Source organism: Drosophila simulans, chromosome 2L (genome assembly GCF_016746395.2).
Source record: "Drosophila simulans strain w501 chromosome 2L, Prin_Dsim_3.1, whole genome shotgun sequence".
NCBI lineage: Eukaryota > Metazoa > Arthropoda > Insecta > Diptera > Drosophilidae > Drosophila > Drosophila simulans.
In genome coordinates this window covers 17513259-17534458 of record NC_052520.2, presented here as the reverse complement: position 1 = coordinate 17534458, position 21200 = coordinate 17513259, and the positions used below count along the sequence as shown (strand labels likewise).

The 21200-nt window shown below is 38.7% G+C and overlaps 1 protein-coding gene across 1 annotated transcript in view; it reads left to right on the top strand.

Moving 5' to 3' along the window:
* Window positions 1-459: 459 nt before the first annotated feature.
* LOC6732634 (neural-cadherin) overlaps window positions 460-21200 on the top strand; it is a 124564-nt gene continuing 103823 nt past the window's right edge. The window contains exons 1-2 of the mRNA XM_039298530.2: window positions 460-893; window positions 16981-17044. The gene's annotated coding sequence lies outside the window, so the exon portion shown is untranslated. The remainder of the gene's footprint in view (window positions 894-16980; window positions 17045-21200) is intronic.

The following is a 21200-nucleotide window of genomic DNA, read 5'->3' as shown; positions in this document are numbered from 1 at the left end:
GCGTGAAAAGTGCACGCTGTTTAAAAAAAGAAGAGTGTGTGTTGACGAAGGAGTTAAACAAAAAAGGTGCGGAAAATTGAGGAACGGTCGCGGATGTACACAAAATATGGGCATAAATTGGGGCTCGGAGAAAAAAGAAAAGCCTAAACAGAATAGTTTAAACTCTTCATAAGTAACTTACAAGTATTTAAATTCTTAAAAGCCATAATATAACTTGTTACTTAAATATAATTAAATTTTTAAAACCATTATAATAATGATTAAAGTGCTAGTTTTGCATTTAAAGAATTCTAACAAATTTGGATAGTATTTTCTTTTTTAACTGAATAACACAATTAAGCTTGAGCATTATTCCCGGTGTATTTGCGCCGTTTGCTTACATTAAAGTTTCCCCATTTTCGATGCCTTTAAATCTATTTTTAGAGCCCAATGCGTTTTCCTTTTCATTTTGGAGCCCCAATCCCGTTACCGTACATTTGCATCTCGCCCTAGCATTTCCATTGCGTGTGCAAAAATCGACAGAGGAAAACAAGAGCAGCAGAATGCGAAAGTGCAGTGATGTGAGAAAATAGAGAAGGAAAAATATTGTATATTTTTAAATATTCGCCCTCAAGGCGGGCCCAGCAATACAGGCAACCGAAAATAATAAGAACTGAAAATAAGAACAGCCCTTTGGAGATTTGCCCCCTGCTAAAAGTGCGTTGCATGTGTTTCTAATAATGAAGTGTTTATTTTGGGCGCCCGCAAGTGAAATGCATTTGAAATGCCACAGCGATTGAGCAGCGACTCGAAATCAAGAGATAAATAAAATTCGGAAATTCGAAGTGCTTGTATATTCGTTGTGCTTTTTTATGCCCGCCTTCCATTTTTTGGATTGGATTATTTCCCTGGCGGTAAGCATTCTCTATCAGATATCTTCAATAGCGGCAAACAAATTGTGATTTATGCATTTGTTGTGAAATATTTTCGCCGCCTGTGCAATCTTCTCGGTTGCTCGTCGGCGTAAAAGTATCTTTTATTTAATGGCTACAATCTCCCAGTTTTCGCCTTCTTTTTCTGTACTTTCGGAGATTTTATCTTCTTTGATGTAATTTCAGTAATTTGGTTTAATGTTTTAACAGTTCGTTTCAAGTCAAATGGCCGCAGGCTACTCTTTCAGATACTTTTACTATATTTCTGGTGTGCTATCTAGATTAAATGGGGAATGCAGATGGGCTAGATTTATTTAGAAATATAGTGTTATATTTTGGGGGCTTTGAGGTTAAGCAATATTAATATTCACTCATTATTTATTTTTTCCACATCTGTTAATAAATTTTAAAAATGTGTTAGATTGTATTTGTTTTTTGCAGTCAGCATTTCTGTCACTTTTGCGTATTCATCACTTTAATTCAAATCTCTTTGTCACACACATCTACAATTTCTTTTGCTCCAAAAAGAAACTTTATCCGTGAAACAAAATCTCCTACTTGATGCATTCCTTAGCTTAGTAGCTATTTTTCTTTTGACAGTCTCTGAAATGTCAACTTCTGGCCACGTTCAAGCAAAGACAATAACAAACAACGCCTTGGAGGGAAACTTTTAAACAAGGCCCACAAATCATATTAGACATCAGCGCCAGCAGCATAACAGTAAAACTAGGCTCTGCCACGCCCCCACGCCCCTACGCCCACCGCCTTGGAGAAGGGTAAAGTGCATAGGGACAAGCCGAAACCCCAGAAACTATTTTGCACACATAAATCTGACTTATGGCACCCACTTGCAAACACACACTCACTCAGTGCGTGGGAGGCAGCTCGAAAGGGGCGTGGCAAGGCCCCTTAGCTACACAGGAAAAAAATACGAAACACCTACGCAATTCGGCATATATGAGAGGCAATTAAATAACATCAAGGTGCTAAATGTGCTACAAATATAGGGGTTATTATGATGAATGCTTGAAAATCGAACTATCTACAGCTCAATTTCTTAATCGTTCTTTTAGATACATATTTAAATAGCATTTTATTCTATTATTTCATCATTTTCTGACATTATTTTAATTATAGAATTAAATATGGCTTACTTTTATAAGTCACAATTCTTTGAAAGCAAGATTTTTCTGAGATTTTAAACGAATATATGCTAGTGTGACTATAATTTGTGTCCCAACTGGAGTTGGCCAGATTTTTTCTCAGTGCATGTAGCCATTCCATTCCGAGTGCCTCCATGTTGATGATGTGTCTCTGTTAACAGACCGCGAGCGCTTTTGAAAATGAAAAATGCTGATAACTGCAACAAATCACTGACTCAATCCGACGCTCGGCGCAAATTGCAAGTATGCGAGCTCGTTCATAAAAACATCATTTATGAGGGGGGGGACCACTGGGCTAAGAGCACCTTTTGTCTAAGCCCAGGCCCAAAAAGTGGCGCCTAATGATGAATGCAATTGCCGCAATTTGCTATTACTATTATGGCCAGCAAAAACAGGAAAATGTTTGCCAGCGCAAATTTGGTGGATGGGGGAAAAAATGGGGAGGAGCTTTGGAGAAGCGGCAACTCGTAAAATGAAAAGCGTTTTTCGGTGTTTGCATTTGCCAGCTTAATGCTCGAGAGGCAATCGAGGAATTTAACCTTTTGCCAGAGCAAAAATCGTGTTTGTTGTTATACACTTGGCTCGAATTGTAATTTCGCGGCTTTAAAATGGGTTAAAATGGCTGGGATCGCAGTTTAAGGAGCTAGTGTTTGTCATCTTCCAATTAATCGCAATATAAGAAATAAACTATTTAAGAAACTATTTAAAATTCAAGATTTTAGTTTTAATTAAGTTTTAAATTGGTCAATATTCATGTAATTCTTACCACAATGAAGAACGTAATTGGCATATTGAAGGAACTACTTCTTAAGTGTCATAAGTGTACACGATTTTCAAATCGATTTAATCCGATACATAGTTGCATAATTCCGGCTTAAACCGTCTCTCCCCATGAAAGTTTTTCTTTTTGAATGCGAATGCCATTATTTAATGGCAAGGGCATTCCAGATTCGAGCACTCGCTTTGCTATATTTTGGATTACTGTCTCTGGAATTGACAGACGAAAAATACGGCGAAAATGGTTAACCGAAATGGAATGATATACGAAATAAAGCTGGATCCGAAAAGCTGGATAGCGGAAGACGATGATGAAGATGCGCGCGAAAAACGTGACGAGCGATTTGTGGGTTGAATTTTATACAACCTTTATTCGTAGAAAACAGCACCAACAAATGACAGTGGGAAATGTGCCTTCGATGAAATACGGTTGGCAGAAGCGGCTTTTAAAAGTTTTTAAGTCTATTCAATACAGAATGCAATCCAAATGTCAAGTAAGCGAAGATGAAATGGGTGAAAATGGGGGAGAACAAGTGGCAGACAAGATAACTTAAAATATTGCACTGCAGATAGTTTAACAATATTGACAGTTTGAAATTTTTGACATTAATGGCCGCGCTAACTTCTTCCGCAAGGTTCCAGCTGTCTTTATTCCAAAATGGAACCGAAAAGCATATTCAGATTACGTATATTTCACTTCAGATACTTTATCCGAACAAGCGCACTATATTGCAACCCACAATCGGATGATTCTCAGTGCCCCATCTTCTTATTTTCCAGTCCCTCTTTCGCTGTCTTCCAGTGTCTGGCATTTGCTAAATTTTTATTTGTTCCCACAGTTTGTCGTTTGGCATAAATACATCGTTAGCGGCAGTTTCAGCTTTGGCTTCAGCCTTAACTTCATCTCGAGCTCAGATCTGCAGCTTCACCTCGAGATCTTTGTGGAAATAGAGGAGGAAAACTGGCAGGAAGCTGCAGACAAAAAGCCGCATAGACGGAGACAAAAACTCGGGCCATAGTCGCAGTCTTAGACGCTGTCTTAGTCGTAATAGTAGTTATTGCCTTACATGCACGTTTAATGTTCTTTGGAGGCGGTGCGACAGCTAAACTAAAACAAATCCGAGTCCTAAGAAAAGCAAAAGCAGGTGGAAAACGTAGGCGAACTATGAGATACTCTTTACGTGAACGAGCATAAATCAGGCTAGCTTTTATATTTCCAATAAACTTAAACTGAATGGCTTTTGCTTCTGAGAAGCTTATGTGTATGTATAATCTATAATAACTTTACATACTAGTTATAAAGTGAGGTTATTAATAAATTTAAATGTAATCTTCATGTATTAAAGAAGTTACAGTAGTTATTTTAAAATTATACATAAATGGCTGCCTAATTGAATCATTATAAATTTAAAATGAAACACAAACTGAAATTATTCAATTGAATTTAGTAGTCGTAAACTTATTTGAGGCACATAGGCAAGTTGGGGTGGGATGTTGAAGTGTCTCCCGTTTTATAGGGTATTCTAAACGTAAGCCCCTATATGTCGTGCCCCTGTAACCCCGCTTTCTTCGCCCCCGCTGGAGTCTACTGCCCTGAACTCTAGGGGCACTCCGACCCCTCCGCATCCCACTGGAATGGCAAGTGAAGTGTCTGTGAAATGGTGCACAAGTGAAAACAACAAATGGGTCGCCTTGTCGGAGCATCTCCGAAGTGGCTTCCAACTCGGGCTCACGTTTTTGTTTTTTATTTCGCCGTCGATTAGCTGGCAGTTCATGTCAATGTCTACCCCCCCGTACAGTCTTACCCCCCTACGGCGGCCATGTAAACTTTTTCTGCACAATTGCTCATCACGTTGAGCTGCCGCAGCTTGAGTTCTCCCCTCGTTCTTCGAGAATGAGGAATTGTCGCCGATTGTCACTTGTCCCTCGACATTTTTTTTGCATTTGCTCTATTTATAAATCAACTGAATTCATAATTTTTGCAGGCGTCTTTTGCCGACTTTAATTAAGTTCAGCCAAAGGGGTTGGCTCCCCATCCTAGCCCTCGGCCACTCGAAAGAGGATGTGCCTGTTTATTTATTCGAAACTTCTTTCAGCAAGGCTCGGTCTCATGCTAAAATGTGTTTTCGAGTTCATTAAGCGGGTTGTGTCGAATGAACCGCGAAAATCATCTGGAAATGTGAACAGCGAAGGTTGCGTTGTTTATATATAGGTTGTGGAAGAAATAAACATCAGCTATAAACATAAGCGAATATTTATTTCTCATGATGATACAAACATTTTATAAATTTTAATTTCATATTCATTCAACCTAATCCCAGCTCACAAGCATATCTGCATTTTAGCTAGAAACTAAACAATTATTGGCTTAACCACAAATAATTATGTGTAAGCCAACACTTAATTACCCATTCAAAATCAGAGACCCAGCACTTTGCCATTCAATTCACCCAATAATGCCTACAATTATTCGGAAATCTCTCGTAGAATATTTCAATAATCCCAAAAGCCGAGATCTATTCAAACCCGCACCTCCTTGGGCATTCTCTCACAATCGGAGATGCCAAAGTCAATGCCAGAGCTAATTCGCCACGACTTATGAATAGCCGGTGAGGATGGGGATGGGGATCTTGGGAGGAACTCGGTGGCGGGAGCACAAACTGATTTGGCTACCACTTAATGTCCCCCTTATCGAGTCGAAAAGTCCCCCCGAGGTGCTGCACGTTCGCTCGACTCCTCCATCTCCATCTCCATGGGCCAATAAACATATTAAAGACGTGCCACAAAAGCAATTACTTAGGCCGAAAGGTAGGAAGGCATGGATGTGCAGCGGATATATGCAAATGGACTGGCACATATGAGCAGGCCCGGCTAGTTTGTCAACCAATTTGAGAGGCCCGGCTCGTGAGAATCTTTTTGCTTTTTTTTTTTTCTTTATGGCCAATGGTAGGAGGGAAAAGGCCTAGTCACGCTCGAGTCTTGGCCCGAAGAGTCGAGTTGTGGCAAGTTAGTTATCTGTGCCCAAAAGAGACACAGACCGGTAAAGAATGCTTTTTGCCAGAGTCTAAAACCGAGAGCACAGAATCCCCCATCCGGAGGGGGCGTGCAAATAAATCTTGGGGCAATTACCAGCCCCAGACGCCCAAAACGGGCCAAGGCTAAACGGGTTCACAAGTGTTTGGCCAGAATGCTGTGTGTGACCTTTTATGGCTGGACTGGAATCGCAGTCGAAGCTGAAGCTGAGGCTGTGAATACTTTTTACCTCTGCATTGGAAAGAGGAACTCTACGCTGCACTGCCTGCGACTTAGACAATTTTTAAATTGTCTTCCTCCCGCTCGACTGCGTTTGGATTTATGGTCAAAAGATCTCAGACATGTTTTGTGCCAGGAGAGCACTTTAAAAACGCTAAACAGTTTCCTGGGAAGCACTAGCAAAATTATACACTCAAATTATGGTCATAAAGTGGACAAATGCGGTAAAGGACTGTAAATGCACATATTTGTTTAAATTATAGGGTTTTAGCTTTATTTATAACTAGCTTAACCGAATAAAAATTATATAAATTACTCAAAGCTTATGCCCGTGTTATTAACAATAAACTCTATAGAAGTTGTATTACTTTTTTATACGAAAAGAAGTTACCTGCAGGCATTTTCAAAAACATTAGGTTTAATAGTATTCATGGAAAATGATCTTGAACCTTAGCATTAATGCACAATATTTCTATAATATTTAAGTATGATGTTATAAATTGAATTGCATAATATTTCTCACTGTGCAGCCCAGCATTCCGCCTGATTGAAGGCACGCCAAACTATGCAGCACAGATGTACTATGGCCAAGTGGAGCTGGTCGATCTATGGGATCGAACGATCCTACGTTCCGATTCGATCTCATGGTCCTGGCCATTTATTTATTTATCTGAGCCTCTTTTCATGTCGTCAACTTGTTGTGACTTTGTTTGGCATACATAATAACATGAGGAACCGCAGCAACCACTTGGAGCACCCAATCGAGCCTCCATTGGGGCCAACACAGATCACTGACTGATCATCAATTCGCTGATTCTCCTTGGCTAAATGCTTAATGTCATTGCTGTGTTGTTGTTGGCTGCTTGTAGGTTGTTTGTTTGTTTGTTTGGTTGCCAGAGCCGAGCTTTATTTGTTTGGCATGTTTTATCTGCACCTTTCATGTTCGCATGTAATTTACTTTTGACTCGCCACGATCATCAGTCTTGGCCGACGAGAAGTTGCGTTGAGCTGCTTTCTTAGTCAGTCTTTGTGCGCGTTTTTCAGTTAATTAGCTTTTGACTTGTCGCTGATTTGATTTGGCTTTGATTTGCGCTGGCAGCTTGACTCTGACTGATCTTCCTCACTCTGCCGTCAATTGTTCATGTGAAAAGCACGAAACGGGCATTTTCCTAAGTGCTTAAATGGAAATTCAAGTGGAATTAGTTGCCTAACGAGTCGGGCAATTATCGGAAGACACTAAGCCGGCGTAGAAAAGTGTGACAGAGGGCCATAGAAATAGATCGATCAATTAGGTAATTAGAGCTATAAGCGTTCAGTCCTATTTCTTCTTAAGTGAGAAACGATTCTTCTCTTAGAAGCCACGAGAAAACCATTGGAATCAAAAGTGGTTGAAGTAGCTCAAGAACTTATGGAGCGATAGCTTCCAAGAAGCGAATAAAAATAAAACAGATCCGACAAGATAGAAAAACTTTGTCAAGTACGGAAAAATTCCTAGAATGCTTGAGTATCCAAGTGGCCATTAATTGCTTGAGAATATCGATTATTTCGCTTGTGCTATTTATATAAAAATTAAATAGACTGCTGGTACAACGCTAACTATTTTGTGTCGAGATTGACTAAGCACAAGAGTCAATTACCTATGGTAACCTTTTTACTTGCCCAAAACTAAATTCAAAAAACCGGAATAAACCGTTTTGTCTTCACCTCCGCATCCAGTTAACCCAAAAATGCGGCAATTTAAAGATTTATATCACCAACTATCGCAGACAAAGACAAATTGCTACATTAAGCGATAACCGATCTAAGAGAAATAACAACAATTAATTCAATTTGCATTTTGTTTAAATAAACAAGCGTGGCCCGAAGAAAAGGGGAAACAAATTGTAAACGATAACAAAACAAAAATGGAATTTTTGCCATGCATATGCAAATTGAGAAAAAAGAAAAACCCAATACAAATTGAGGCAACGATAGGGATTGCCGATGGCGGAGCCTATCAAAGCCCGAAACGAAATAGTTGTCGGCATGCGATTTTATTGAACATTTCAGATTCAATTAAGGGTAATTTAATTTCAATAATAACTAGATAGGCAAGCGGGACCAGTCCCCTGAATGGACACAAAAGATACTCGCACACATGTATCTGTATCTTGGCCGCACATGTATCTGCTGGATATCGTGGAAATCAACGTCATTGCGGTTCATACCGATGGCTTTTGATTTTAGCGTCTAGTTCTGGCTATAGTTACAGTTATGGGCACACGGTAATTTTCTAAAAAACTTTGAAAATTAAAATATCTTACTTACAACTTAGTCAACAGGATTTGTCTGAGCTTAGCTGTAGTTTTCTTCGTAGAATAATTTAATTTAATTAAAAATGTGTCTATGTTTAATGTTTAAACTGGTTTTCGACTCTGATTTGAATGTTGCGTGCCTCATACTCTGATGTTGCATGTACTACAATGACTTTATGTACAAATTCATACGGTTTGTTTTTGTACTAATGATCTTAATGAAACAGTTTTTGCCCCATTCGAGATTGAGGAAGTTGGTTTGAGTAATGAGTGAGCAATCTCTGTTTTTAAGAGGTAACACCGTAGTGTGAATGTAATTTGAACCAGAATTAATTACACAGTTATGTCTAATAGCAAATTAAGTGAAGAGGCACTTAGAGAAAAAATGCGTGCACATAAAAAATATTTCTTAGTTATTACAGCTGAAAATAATCATTCTTTGCTTACGTATAAAAAAGTTCTAAAATATTTCTTAATAAAAAACCTAGATACCATTTTTCTTCATAAGAATATTTAATAATATTCAAATCAAACAGCAATTTGATTTGATAGAAAACCAAATAAATGTTTTACATCTCTAAAAACCCATCCACTGAAAGTATTGACACACACTTCCCGCAGTCACCTGTCGAACCCTCTTTCCACCCAAAGCATTTTTTAATTTAACTGCCACCGGCTCAATTTCAGCTAATTTGCTCATCACTTGACCAAACACTCCATTTGGCCGACAGAAAAAGTGACCCCAAAATAATTTTTGGCCGTTGATATGGGATCCGGTCCCTTTGGGCCGTATTTTTGTTGTGGTCAACCGCCGGCCGTTGTTGGTTTTTGGATTTTTGTAGGTATTTAATTTGCTGTTTTGGTCGCGTGCAACGTCCGTCCGCTGGTAGTGACGTTTTTTTCTTTACTTTGGGCCAAAACAAAAGGTGGCTCACGCAAATGTATTTCGATTTTTGTTTCATTCGCTGCGTTTTGTTCGACATTTTGTTGTGGAATTTGAATTTGTTGGGCGCCAGTGCGTGTTGAATGCGTTTTACAAAAAAACAAAGAAAGAGAACTGAGAAAAAATTATGACAAAAACAGCAGCCGCCGTGAAAATGTTTGGCTTCGGCCATTGCCAAACACACAACGCACATTGTATCTATGTTAATTAATTAACAATTAATTAGGTGCACCAACCACGACATCGACCCCGTCGAATTGAATCGATGACGTCCCTAATGGTTAATGATGACTTTTTGAAATTTTTTCGGACCGCTGTTTTTTTTTATCCACTGTGTTTATTTGGGTTTGGCCCCGTTTCCCCACACATTTCGGGTTCGTTGGGTTAGCGTGCCTAACCGATATGTTTGGCCAAGAAGGAAAGGAAAGAAAAAACAACCGAAAAAAAGGCAAAGAAGCCGCTGAAGTTGCCCCTGCCCCGAAAATATATTTATTTTTTTGAACTCATCTCGTGCGGGTGCTGCAAACCTTCCGTGTGTCGTTTTGTTATCGGTCGCGTTTATCAAATGCGAGACAGCTTTTTATTAGACAATCCCCGTTGCCCGACCCGATCCCACTTCTTTGAGGCATATGAAATTGATTAATACAGCATGATAAATATTTTCAAATTCCGTTCAATTTCTTCGATATCTCTGAGCTGCCATTAAGCCCATGATCTATAGTTGTTCGATAAGTTTGTGTATGTCGGGGTGCAGCCTCCTCTGATAATGACGAGTGGAAGCGTATCAAAAGCAATTTCGGTCGAAAGTCTGTTGGTAATGGATAAATGTGAACCTTATCTCAAGAAAAAATGATTAAAAATTACGAATTAAAATGGAGGGTCTCGGATTAATCTGAGGAACAAATCATGGGAAAGTAGAAAGCGTTGAATTTCAGATTTTCCAGTAAATTACAATCTAGGACAAAGTTGAATGAAATTAATAGTACAGCTTAATGGATTGTTGATACAGCTGGCAGAAAAAGCAAAACAAACACGATTTTGTTTTACTAATTATTAATAAGTTTAATATATTAATTCAATTAATGAAAACCGCACTTGAAAAGGGACAAATTTCAATTAAAATATACTGATTTAGGGCTCAAAGAAAACACAAGCGCCTAAACCGAGCATTTAACAAGTGTAAAATCTTCGCATAAATCTGCTAATCTGTGTGCCTTGCCACCTCGAAAACAAATGGCTTAGAGAAGCGCCAGAATGGAGAATGAGTCGGAAGGGAAATGTTTTGGCCAAGCCCAGAGTTGAAAACAACTTCCGGCAGAAAGTAAACTTTCCCTTCCAGCAAAAAAGGGTTTTTTATCTATAGAAGGTTAACAAACTTCGCGCCCAGGCAATAAAATGCTGCAGGGCGAGGCATTTCCCATCCCTAAATCACCCAGAGCGTAATACAAATTGCTTGCATGTCTGAGCATTTTATGACAATGGACTTCTTCAGACTGTTAATTAATATGTGCGGAATGAGTTTGAAATCCCTGCGATTTATTCGGCCAAGCCCAGGCGTCTCAGCCAGTCATTTGGAGCATAAATGACTGATTAATAATATGGTAAAAAGATGAATGGGTTTATTTGCAACAGATAAGCATATGTTTATAATAAATCAAAAGCAAAATTAATTAAAAATATTCTAGAGCATGGGTGGAAAAATCAGAGCATGAAATGGATATTTGTTGATTGATTGGATATTCGTAGTGTCGATGTTCAAAAGCCTAATATCATTAAAAATATTTTAAATTTTATGTGTTTTGCCTGGCTACCTTGCATTCCTTAGAAGAGGTCTAAAAAATGAATAACAGATTTAAAATGCATATTCACAATGTGAAATCCTTATAAAAGTGGTATTTGTAGTTTCCGAAGAGGTACCAATGATGAAATATGACGCAAAAGTGAAATGATAAATGACGTAAATGCAGCCCAAGGAATCATTTTTTATGCTAGTTGTTTTGATTTTTTCCCTTTTACGGAAGTCGGTACAAAAAATGCCGACATCATCGCCATCATTATTATAAACGACAGAAGTCACAGTAATGGTAACAACAAAAGTTTCTTGAGCAGCTACTTAAAGCTCGTGCTCAATATTATTTATGCACAAGTTCGGTAGAATTATTTCGATCATTTCTGTCACTCCAATTCATGAGCAATCGTTTGGGGGAAATGCTCTTCACTTCCTTATTTATTTATACAAAAGTTTTTGTTTATGAGGCTCTCTGGCATAAATGGAGCAAACCACTCACACAATGGTCACAGCTGGGGGTTTTTCGGGGGCGGAGAAAGGCATTTGGGCTCCATATGATAAATGATGATGTACGCAAATTTGCTTATGACTGCAGGCATTCTAATTGATGATCATGTGTGAGAATACTTAACAGGTTCCTTTTCAATTGCAGCTGAGAATCTTTGCGTTAATCGTTTAAATACACAGTTTTTTTTCTGTTTGCCTTTGAAGTTGGTAAGCCGCTTTAACCTAGTTGCCCTAGTCGTTAAGGTTACTTTCTGCTTTTAATGGCACTGTAAAAACCATCCCTAATGACCCAATTCAGTAAGCAAATTAAACCACAGGATTTATGCTGATTTACACACGAAAACTCCTCCTGTTCGTACCATTTTTCAGCTTAAACCCTAACTATGGCCATAAAATAGCCCCAAGAAAGAACAAGGCATAAAAATGACCGAAGGGCGGGCGGCTCGAGGGAAATAAATCAATATTTAAATTTTATTAGCCGCATTCAACGGGGCGTGTTGGCCATGTTATCATCATCATCATCAAACTCTGGGCAATTGTAATTAATTGTTAATGTGGCTACATAAATATATATAATTTGCTTATTTTGTGCAGCAAATATTTGCTTAACCACTAATTTACACACAACACTGACCATGCGGGCCTCAAAGAGTTAACGTCGGCCAATGCCTGTGGCTTTAATGTATTTTTTAAATTTATAATGACAGGGCAGCCATAATGTTAATAAACGAAAATTCTCGGGGGGCTTTTAAGTTCAGGAAAAAAGTCAATGAAAAAGTTATTAATGAAATATTAACATTTTATATGATTAATAAATACGCCTTGAGGGAATGAAAAATTAAATTTTTCATTTTCCAGTGACCATTTAAAAATATTTGACTTTAATGAAAATGTGTGATGGCAAAGTAAAAAAATACATTTTATCGAGTCTCTTAATCTTCGTCAGTCTAGCCAATATCTTGTTAAAGTGAACGATTCGTCCTTAGTTTTATTGACAAATTACTTTATCAAATGCTGATCAGGGGAGAAAAACAGAGAAAATAGTTCCCCCCTTTGCTGGCGCTGAAAGAGGACGAAAGTGGGGAGTGCTCGATTCTCGATGGGCGGCAAAAGATAATGATTGTCTTGCTTGGATGCTCGCTCAAGAGCTGTGGGTGGGGCGGTGGAAATGTTGGAAATGGTGGAAGTGGGGGGTAAATGGCACTCATACATAATGATTATGGGGCCACTTTTCTCATAAAAATTCTAGCGGCAGCCCCACGATAATGATGCTGATGGGTATATGGAATGGGATGTGAAATGCCACTGATGATGTCAAAACAAGCAACAAATTGGGTTCGACCCGCAAACACTTGTCATGGATTGAATCATTGATATTTTCCCTGATTACACTCCACATCATAATCATTATATTTTATTATAGTAAACGGTTGGCTTTGTTTTATCAGCTGGGCACAAACATCCAAAGGCTAGCAATCTAATAACAAAGGCAAATAAACAGAGGAGACTCCTTGATTTTCTTGGCATTTGTGTAAGAGTCGTTTGGCGGTATTTTATCTTTGAAATAAGATGCTTGCAAAGCTTTTCCTGTGTTTCTTTAACCCTTTTCCACAACTGCACTGCAAGCCTGTTAAGGAGATTTGCTTAAAGTGACTTTAATTTTATTAAACTAATTTGAGTGGGTACAGCTTGAGCAAATAGAATTGAGTTAATTAATTGAGAGAATTTAGATTGGGACACATTACTTATTTATACATCTTTTACAAGTACAAATTCAAAAGCAGCCCCTCAATTTTTTGGCTTGGCTGTTAAATCAAATGAATACTGTTTTTAAACTATTGTCACTCATAAAATATTCCGATGCTAAGGATTATGTGCCACCAAAAACATATTTCATATTCAAATCTTTATGAGCATCAGCATTTTGCAGGCTTATTTCACATTTTTCGTTTTAATTATACTCTATCATTTGTTCAAAATAAACCATAATAAATATAGCAGTTTCGAAGCATTTTCGTTGATTTAAATATTTTCATCTGAACGATAATCGCCAAAATTAAGCCAATAATGTGCAAATATTTTTGTTTTACCCACCATTTAATGGCCTTGCCCAATCGATTTGCTGTTCAACTTTCCCCATTAATTTAAAATTAGTTTTCATTCGATGCCCAGTCTGGCTTTGATCACTTTGTTCCGTAAGCTGACCGCACGGGATTCGATTCAATTTACCCACTCCGAGCGCACAATGCAATATGTTTATCAGTTTATTGATTTTCGAGGGTGCAAACAAACAAACAGACGGACGGGGCAACTCCCCGTGGGGAAAAGTGGAATGTGGAAATGGGGAAATGTGTGCACAACTTGCAGCTGGAAGCTGTGTGGAGCTGGCTGGCCAAGACTTATGTCAAATGGCACAAGATCAAATATCCTGTGGTTAAAATGCGATTCAGTGATAAATCGGACGCACATGTGACAGGGGGAGGAGGGGTGGGGGTTGGTATGTAGCACAAACAAATAAAGTTGGGGCACTGGGGCCAAGGGTTACCAAATGGGGTCGTTAGAATGCATACCCACCCATCAATTCGGTCGCCGTTTCCTCGGGAAAACTCCTACATTAGTCTCCTTCGGCTTGGATTTTCTCCCACCGCGGTTCATGTTCGTGTTGGTTGCGGTCGAAATTAAATTGCCATCTCCAACTTCCTTGGCCATTTTCATTTTTATGGGATCTGCGCTGCTGCAGCCCCCCATTCAAGGTTTTTGTTTCCAACTGCAGGTACGTGCAAAGTGCCGGGCCAAAACCAAAAACTAAAAAAAAAACACAGGAAACTGGGTGGAGGGAAACAGTTTTTTCAACGCTAAATGGATAAATGGAATGGCCGGGTTAAGATAGCTTCAGGTTGATACTCGAGTATTCTCGGTTACCGTTGCGCTTAATGCATTTGATTTGCACTCGGCTGTGTCCCTTTCAGCCATCTTCCTCTTACCTGTCCGCCTGTCATCTTTGTTTACTTGTTATCACCACGGGCAATGGTAGGTAGTGGTATATATTTCTGAAATCCTCGCTTTTAAAGCGATTTTTCTAACCTCTTAGTTTTATAAAAAAAAGTAGACTGAATTTGATACTATTTTGTGTTAGTTGTATTTTTATGTTATATTAGATAATTTGCAACTGAACTTTGAAAACCTATTTACAGGGCATGCACAAACTCATCGCAACTGACAGCAAACTTTCCCTTCCTGTGTGCTTCCCTCTTTTTTTCATGCAATTTTGTAACTTAACTAGGGTTCATTCATTTAGCAATGTCAACAGTTGGCTGACCAGAGGCGTCTCCTTTGTTCGAATGCCCGAATGAATGAGCGAATGCCCGACTGACTAACTGAGTGATTGAATGGATGAGCGTTTGGGACTGGGCTTGGGTTCGTGTCAAGTGTCGCAGGCAGCGGAAATCCAAAACCCAGTCACTTCGCCGACTGACGGCTACTACCGACTGCTACTGGCCAACAAACTCAAACTAACTGGCTGAGTGACTGGAATGAATGGAAAAGGGGCGTGCGAAATCTGTGAGCAAAGAAAAATGATACCATCCAATCTAACTGAAATGGAATTGATAAATGATGAGGCGAATGTTGCAGGGCACCCAAGACACTTCGGCCCATCGATTGTTCGCCAGACCAGCGGCACGATGCTTTCATTAAATATTTACTGCCGGCTAATTGCAACTGGGATAAGAACTTTAAACGTGAATACAGTTATGCTTAAATCAATAGCTATCTACAGGATATAATCCTATATGAAGTAACCAGTAAAGTAGTAGTCTCTTTAATTGGTTTTAATGTGCAGTAATGATTTAGTAAAGTTTGATTTATATTTAAGTTACATATTCTGAATACATCTATAAATTATAAACACTGAGCTAAAACTACTTTTATTTTGACCTCAACTGTATAACAACATACACATGTCTCTCTGATGAACTCCACTTGACTTTGAGCACCACCCAGGCCTGCAATTAATTTCACTTTCAATTTACTTTTAATTTTCCCATTTAACGGGCAATGTGTTGGGCGAGCTTGTAGGAAGCCGAATGCAAATTAATTTTAATTACCATCATTTAGATAATCAAATGAACTTGACCAGAAAAAGGGCCAGATGAAAAATTAAGCCAAGCTACCCTGAAGAGAAGTTTAAGTTCAGGCGATACACTGGAAATCAATTAGACTGCACTTAATTATTTAAAACCTATTTTGAAATCAACAACTTCCGCTACGAACTTTAAGTCGCAACAGCTGTTGCTCACCTTTTTTCCCAAATCTAGGAAACCTCACTTTAAACTAAGTCCAAAGGCTTAATTGAGTATTTTGCCATTATAGTCATTGTTTCTTTGTTTTGTATTAATGTAATTAAAGGCAATTCGATCGGAACTTTCAATATGCAAGCGAATAAATGAAATGTGTAACTTTTGAATCTTCCCCGAGTCTCAAAGCGCATTTAAATCCACTTAAATAAATCCTCTGCGCTCCATTCTCTCATCCTCTATATAGATTGAATAAAATAAACTCTGGAAACTTTTGGCTAATGCCTGGCTTTTCCTGCGCTTTTCTCATTTTGCGGAGGGCTAAAACTTTTCCACAAGTGAAGGGGGGGAAATAATAAACGCTCTCGTGTTTCCATTTTTCTGTGTGTTGAATTTTTGGCAATTTGCTCCGCCAAAGTTATTAATTATTTATTCACTTGTACCTCCTCGTCGTCTCGATTTCGCATATACTCTCTGGATGGCTGCATAAAAGCTTTGTAAATAGTTTTTACTCAGCACTTTACATATATTGAACTGATGTCCTTTTTCGATTCCCTTCATGTGTCGGTGTTTGTTTTGTTCCTAACAACCATTTTATTGCTGGCCAGCACTTCTAGTTGCTGGTCTCTATGGCAAGTTTAAGTCAATCCTAGTTAATACTTGTTATTGCTCTGTTGTTCCACTGACCAAAGTCCCATCCAGTGTCTGGTTCGCTTTCTGTTTGCCCTTCCCTCCATTGACCAGTTGACTTCTCTTAACTCTGACATTTTCACAGATTTTTGGCTTCTGGCCTTTGGCTAAGAACCTATCAGCCATGTCCTTGGCATTTGAAATCTGCTTGCATGGGCTGCTGACACTGACCAGAGATGATGCAATCCCAATAATATTGAAACATCTAAGGGCAAATGGAGGTATTAATTGTGGGACATTGTGTTAGTAATAAAGCTGTATGAACTACACATTTAAAGTAACAAAGGGTTCATTTAAATCTCAAAAAAAAAACGTAAAAGTGTAATTTAATAACACAATATTCATTTTATTTATTCCAGAACTGTAACATTCCTGTGAAATATGTAACAACTGTTTATGCTTATTTTGGTGGCCTACAATATTGTAAGTATCTTACCAAATGTCTTAATATCTTAGTAACATTTTGTTATTGGAGCTCCATTTTAATATGTAAATGTAACTAGTTTAGTAGTTAACCATTTTTGACACTACCAATACTCTACTATTATCTCCGTCACATGGAACTTAAATTTAGCATAAAGCATTCCTGTTTTTGCTCCGCAAATTCGTATCGTTTAACAATAAATAAGCAAACAAAAAGCAATAGAACAAAACCGAATGTGAATGACAATCGACCAACGAAATGTATTCGCCGAACTAATGGCCGAAACAAAAAACTTTCCAATTCGTTTATGATCAATGCGGAATTTATTGAGCAATATTGCAATGGGCTTATGCCCCGCCGCAAAAACTAATTGCAAAAGTAAAAAAGGACAGACAGTAAATTAAAATGGTTAAATAACGCAGCAACGCAACGAGGAAGTGGAAGTGGAATATCTCCTGTTGTTTCACCCCAGATGAACGGCAGACACATAAATTACCAACAGACAAAGCGGACGTGCGCATTGTCTGACATTGAAAACAGCAAAAAGTGGGCAGTTCAAAAATATTTGGGGGCTGCAGCGTGCTCAAGTGTCGCAGCTCTAATTTGTTTTGGGTTTTTGGTCCACTCTAATGGGGTTTTCGCATGCGGCGGACACGGCGGACACAGCTGAAACCAAAACTGAAGCATAGAAGTGGGCACAGCTTAATTAGCAGAGTGAACCAGACACTTGAAACTTTCGGTTATGGGTGGTCCTAAAGCCCCTGCAAATGCCATCAAGAACTCATTTCCGGCAGTGCGAAGGGCGAGTGAAACTTCCCACAGGATCGCCTGCAATTGCAACAAATTTGCAGCCATTAAATTATTAAATGGAGCGCAAACAAAACGCAGAGAAAAGGGAACAACAATCTGAGGGGAAAAAACTTCTTCCTGCCTAATCAAAAGATGTCAACCACAAACTGCAATTCCCCTCGCTTGTTTTTAGAGATGACTACAATTTTTTTCAAATGTAATAAAAAAATTTAAGGAAAGGCTTATTTATAGCACTAAGAAGTCCCTTCACAAAATGATTATATTTTGTTATATATTTATTTACATGTTAAATGTTATCTAACGATAGAATGACCATTCTATATGTATTTTTGTTTTTGAATTTACTTGAAATTAAGCAGCATGACAACTCCGTTTGCTTCCCTAGTTATTCTGTATTTCCCACATCTTGTTTTCCCCTCTAATTATGAGTGTTGTATATCTGTTGATTAACCTTGCCAGGACTTTGCAACGACATTCCAACAGTAAAATGTATCCATAACTGCTAGTCTGCGTTCCGCATCTGCATGTGGGTGCCCCTACTTTAGCTAGTTCTTTTGCCAGCTCGTTCATTCTAATTGAGTTTGTGAGGCCCTGACAGGAGGGGATGAACAAAAACCACTAGTAACTCCCGGTGCCTTAGGTTTTTGCAGTTGTATACCTCTCACTTGTCGGTCACATTGATGCATGGCTTTTTAATAGAAGGGGCAGCAGGAAAATGAAGATTAACTTCTTACTAGAGGGAAGGATTTATGGTTGGGAATTACAGAAAAAAGAGAACTGAAAAGTGGATGACAGTGAAGCGAAAATGCCTAGGGCTTTATGTTGAAAGCGAAAAGCTGTGTGGAAAGCACAGCTTTGCATTTGATTTACACGCAGTTTTTAAATGGCCTTAGTCAACACTAGAAAGTAGAACACGAGAGAATAGTCAAGTGACGCGACTATAAAATGGCTGGTCTTTTAATAAAGGTTAGATTATATTCGACTTAAAGTGGTTGGTTACGTAGTTTTCACATATGTAAATAGGTAACATGTATATTTACACGTTTAAGAACAGTTAAATGAGTTTTAGGTGGCGTGGCAATATCTTCATGCCAAAAGTTATAGTTTCCGAGATCTCTGCGTTCATAATGACGGAGAGACAGACGTGCGGAGCGGCAGACAGATCAGATATATGTATGTATACCTTATGAGTCGGAAAAGCTATATTATATTGATACCTAATATTTAACGAATCCTGTAAAACTTTTACTCTATGAGTAACGCACGACTATTAGTGCGCTGAAAAAATGTAGTTTGTACTAACATCCATTGGGAGATTATATTTAGTAAATTTCCTATCAGCTCTCACTTCGTAAACTTTATACCAACTTTACCAACTCTTGAGTGTCTGGCCCTTGAGCAAAACCAATTTGATTACCATTTATATATAATGCTCCATAATGTAATATGATGTGTAAACAATAGGCCTGGCATTAGGACGGGCCTTGTTGCCACTTTTCCCCACCCAAATCAAGGCTTGGGAAAACTTTGACTAAGCCGCAATACAAACTCAAGATGCCGGCCAAAGATGAAAATCAATTTCCACAGCTAAACTGAATTTAGCAAAAAGATGGCCACAATACGATTCGAATACCGACAGAAACTCATCGTTAGGGGTTGAGTTAGGAGAGGAATAAGGAAAGAGACTTCTTCCTGTTTGGATGCCTTGCTTTCTTCTTCTTTTTATTATATATATATATATATATTATACGTTGCTTTTGTTGTATTGGAAAAGTTTATCCGAAGCAAAAATCTATTAAGAAAGTTTTCCCACAACGCAGCAGTTTGGTTATGGTTTTTGTTTTCTCGTCCTGGCTAGAAAACTGTAAAAGTTGCACTTGGCTTTATGAGTTAGTTGTGCTCTGGATTTGGATTTGGATTCGAGTTCGGGTTCGTGTTCGGGGATAGAGGATAAGTGTTAGCGATAGGCCATGGAAACCTTGGGAACAACACTTCGGCATCCGTGTGCCTCCACTTGGCCCAAAGTTCAGTCGGCTGTGCTGCTGCCTGGTTGCCAAATTAGTTTTGCAGTGTACATTGACATAATTTTCCCACGAGCATGTTGCTCGCAATTTGTTTTCATAATTTTCCCTCTGGCATTCGCAGGAGCCGCCATTGAGTTTTAATTAACAAAGTTGGCAGTGACAAAAGGCGTTTTGTAATTATAATTTCATTTCCACATTTCTAAAATTCTATTTGGCTGCTCTTCGAAGGCTGCTTTCTCCATCAATGCCAGACATATCAATTGTCGTTATTTGTTAGTGTCGCTCCCAACGGACCCCCAAAAACAGACACCCATCTCGGGGAAATTGGTGAATGTCTGGGAGATGCCCCTGAATGTCTGTGGAAAGTGCTTTGAAAAATTGCTTAATGCGCTCGCAGCATGGTGTAAGAGTTCGGGAAATAAAAGCACGAAAAATTGGCAAAGAAAACTTTGGATATTGCATTGCTTTTATTTGGATTTCTTTAAAGTTCTTCTCACTCGTTTTTATATCCCCGGCTTCCTGTCCAGAAGCTTTTGCTGATGCGTGTAAACTTTGGCATTTGCGCAAAATTTAACAGACAAGCTGGAAATGAGGAGGAAAATGTGAAAAGGGGAACAGAGAGCGTACAAAGCCTTGAACTCAACTTGGGGCAAGATAGCTTCGCGAATTTTATGATATTTTTATTACCCTTAAAGTGGGAAGTAATGCATCATGAGGTGCACTTGTACTTATTCATTGCAAAATTAGGGGAACAAATCCTCCCTTTATGCAGCGTATATTTGCTTTTCATTTAAACAAGTTCGTTAAAATCAAAATCTTATGTGCGTAACTTTCCCATTTTTCCTTTTCAATTTATTTATACTATATGTGAAAAATTGTTTGCCACAGTTTCGAATTGTGTTGTTTTTATGACCCGACACTTTGATATATAGTGGGGTCGTTGCAAACGGGAGCCTTAAAGATCGTAGGCAATCGAATAAAATACTCTACAGCGAAATTCCTATAAACAACTAATGGGAGTGGCATTAACGAAATGTGCCATCAAATTGCAACACTTGAGCGAAACGGCCACCAAAACTGTGACAAAAGAGCCAAACAGTCAAGATCCCGCTTTGAGGACCCGAACTCATGGTCCCGCTCATGTCAAGAGAAAAACCCGGGGTGTGAGGAAATTGCAGGACGCGTACGTGACTCGAGTTGAGTGTTAAGCCACAGGAATGGGCCACGAAGTGCTGTGGAATCAGTAGGATGTCCGCATGTCCTGCGCCAGTGATGACTGATACTTTCTTGCTTGTGTTTGTTGTCTTAAAATCACTAAAAT